Below are 3,798 nucleotides of genomic sequence, written 5' to 3' on the forward strand. Positions count from 1 at the left end.
AGTATGTTACAACTACACCTCGTTAGACTACATTAGACTGGCAGAAGTCCAAAAGCTGGGTCACCGTGCCAGGGGCTGGCTGAGGCTATGGGCCTGCAGGCACTTGGTGTGTTGCTGGTGGGAGAGCAGCCTGGTGCAGCCATGGTGGAGAGGAAGCAAGCACTGTTATGGTGGCGAGGGGAGTTGGTGGAGTCTGGGAGAGGAGAGGCAAGGCCTTCCCGGGTAGCTCAGTTGGTTAGAGCATCATCCCGATAGGCCAAGGTTGCAGGTTTGATCCCTGTTCAGGGCACATACAAGAAGCAATTAATGAATACATAAATAAGTGGAACAAATTGATGTTTCTCTCATTCTCTCCTTACCTCCTTCTCTCTTAAAAAAAAAAAAAAAAAAAAAAAAAAAAAAAAAAAGAGCCCTAGCCAGTTTGGCCGTTTGGCTCAGTGGATGGAGCGTGGGTCTGCGGACTGAGGGGTCCCAGGTTCGATTCCAGTAAAGGGCATGTACCTTGGTTGTTGGTACATCCCCAGTGGGGAGTGTGTAGGAGGCAGCTAATTCTCTATCCCTTCCCCTTTCCCTTCTTCTCTGTAAAAATTTAATAAAAATATATTAAGAAAGAAAAAGGGGGTAGGTAAAATGTGGTGGATGCACACTGGGATTTATTATGCAGCAGAGAGAAACACTGGATTAGATGTGCCTATAGTGAGTGTCATGGATGGATCTTAAAAACCATTCTGAGTGAAAAAAGATTCAAAATGAAATATATAGTAATGCCATTTATGAAATGCAAATGTGTAAAGAACAGCAAAACACGTTTTACAAGAATGCATACCAACAAAGGTACACAGTGCACACATTAGAATAGTTGGCTAGTCAGGGAGCACCTGTGAAATATGTGAAACCAAGAGGAGGAAAAATAGTCTGGAAGAGGGTGAGTACCGGTGTGAGGGCTTGTCCTCCTGGGAAAATGTGTGGGCGTGCATCCCCATTCCATGCAACGAACGGTGTGTTGGTAAATGGCTCTCCAGGGAAAATAAACTGATTCAAGGTGTTTACCGATTTCCAAGGTGAGACTACCCTGCTACCCCGCTGCCTTCAAGGCTGATTTTCAAGGACAGTTTGGGAGACACACCCATGCTGCTCCTGAGTCTACCATTTCCTCTGCTGCTCCCTACTTGTCAGTATCCTAACAATAACTGTTTTAAGGCCAAAATCTCTATGTCCCAGATAAGGCAGAACTTCAGTGGAAGTCATGATACACACGGCATACACTTTGAGGCTCATGGACCAGGCATTACCACCCAACTGAAACCTATTTTCTTCTTCGTTTCTTGAAAAATGGTAGTTTCTATCTCCCCAATCATTATTGACCAAATAAACCACAAATAATCCCCCAAATGTCTACTTTTTGTTGTTGTTGTTGTTGTTGACTGAGAAATGCAATTAGCACCATATTTCCTAGGAAAAAAAGCTATTTCTTTGAAAGGATTAACTATTGCTGGTAAAAGGGCTACTAAGGCCTTTTACCAGCAAAAGGAAAATGGAGCAGGGAGGCCTGCAATCTAGTTTGTATCTGGTTAAAACTGCAGTCTTCTTCCCCACTCCTACTGGCTTGGGTGGAGCTGCAGAACCCAGCCCCAGGGCCCCGCCAAGACTGACTTGGGCGGAGCTTTGGGGACCCTCAGGGGCCCGCCACAGGAGATGTATAGGTCAGAGCCTCCCCAGGAGTTGGGTTCAGGCTTAGTATCTAAATTTCCCTGGACTAAGCAGATCTGCAAAATAAAGGTTAAACTTCCTTCCCTCAGAGTGCAGGCTGATCGTTCTCCCTTGCATCTGCTACAACATACCAAGTCATAACTTTAAAATGTTCATCCTTTAAAAACTGCAAACAGCTGAAACCAGTGTGGCTCAGTGGATAGAGCGTCGGCCTGTGGACTGAAAGGTCCCAAGTTCGAGTCTGGTCAAGGGCATGTACGTTGGTTGTGGGCACATCCCCAGTAGGGGGTGTGCAGGAGGCAGCTGATTGATGATTCTCTCTCATGGATGTTTCTAACTCTCTATCCCTCTCTATTCCTCTCTGTAAAAAATGCATAAAAAAACAAACAAAAAACTGCAAACATACAATAGCAGCATTTCCATTCTTCTCCGGAAAAGAACCATTAAAAAATTTCTTCCTTGTCCTGCCATCAGAGGAGGGTCTCAACCTCATCACCATGGACATTCTGGCTCAGATAACTCTTCGCTGTGGGCGCTGACTGTGCACCATAGGATGTTTAGCAGCATTCCGGGCCTCTACCCACTCCATGCCCATGCCATCCCCAGACCAAAAGAATATCCAGACACTGTCAAATGTACCCGGTGGCAAAGTCAGCCCGTTGAGAACCACTGCATTAGAAATATCCAAATCTTATCTGAGGAGGCTTTGCCGGGACACATTGTAAAGCAGCTGTCATTTGTGCCCAGTAGAAATAAGTGTGTACAAAGAGTTCATAAATCTTTATGAAATGCTTTTGTTTATGACCAGTTTTTGCCACGAGCTGTGACCAAACCAACATTTTCCATTATCAAATATAGTTTGAGTTTTAAAAACAGAAAAGTCTGGAATGGGTCCAAGTCTGCCAAATAGCTAGCTAGGTACTAATTACCAATAGCTTCAAAAAGCTGTTCGGCCCTAGCTGGTTTGGCACAGTAGATAGAGCATCAGCCTGCAGACTGAAGGGCCCATGCCTGGGTTGTGGGCTCGATCCCCAGGAAGGAGTGAAAGTGAGGGAGAGAGAGAAAAATCAGTGTAAGATTGGTTTCCTCCTGCATGTGGGCACCCCAACCAGGGCTGGGGATTCAGTATGCAACCGAGGTACATGCCCTTCACTGGAATCCAGGACCCTTCAATCCTCAGGCTAAGGCTCTATCCACTGAGCCAAAGTGGCTGGGGCATCTTTTGTATTTTTCAAACCCTTTAAAAATGTAAAAACAGCCCTGACTGGTTTGGCTCAGTGGATGGAGCGTTGGCCTGGGGACTGAAGGGATCCGGGTTCGATTCCGGTCAAGAGCATGTACCTTGGTTTCGGGCGCATCCCCAGTGGGGGGTGTGCAGGAGGCAGCTGAACGATGTTTCTGGTTCTCTATCCCTCTCTCTTCCTCTCTGTGAAAAATCAATAAAATATATATTTAAAAAAAAAAAAAAAAGTAAAAACATTGCCTGCCATGCAAAAGGCCTCTGGTTGCCTTAGTTTATATAACCCCTGCCCTCAACAATTAATTTTAAATGGGCCCTAAACAGCCTATTTGGCATTTATTGGGATTTTACTCATCCAGACTTCTGAAGAGAAACTGAAGGGGAACTAAAGTCAGCATGTCGGTAATTCAGAAAGGCTGAGGAGAAGGAGGTCTCCCAGTGCTCCCCTAAGGCTGTGAAGGCTACCTGCCCTGGGCTTGGTTTTGCCTTCAGAAGCCTAGACTCGGGGAAGCTGACCATCAGGGATAAAACTGAAATAAAAACACTAACAAAGCCAGGTTATGTTCCACCGCCTTCGAGGCAGTGAATGTGGGAAACAGCAGGCTGGTCGTTACAGCCCTTTCTGGGCTTAGTTCCTCCTGCATCCATCTATCTCACTCATGCTCCTGAGGTCAGATTAAGCACAAATCAAGCCCAGGACAGAAATCCAGGCTGCGGCTGTGTCTCCAAGATATGGATCCCGATTGCTACAACATGGTTCAGCAGATTTCCCAAATGATGAGAACTTTAATAAAAATGTCAGCTTTTTGAGCTAGCTCCTTCCCCCCCCAGTAGAAAACACTTCATCG

This window comes from Pipistrellus kuhlii, unplaced genomic scaffold (assembly GCF_014108245.1).
Source record: "Pipistrellus kuhlii isolate mPipKuh1 unplaced genomic scaffold, mPipKuh1.p scaffold_m20_p_5, whole genome shotgun sequence".
NCBI lineage: Eukaryota > Metazoa > Chordata > Mammalia > Chiroptera > Vespertilionidae > Pipistrellus > Pipistrellus kuhlii.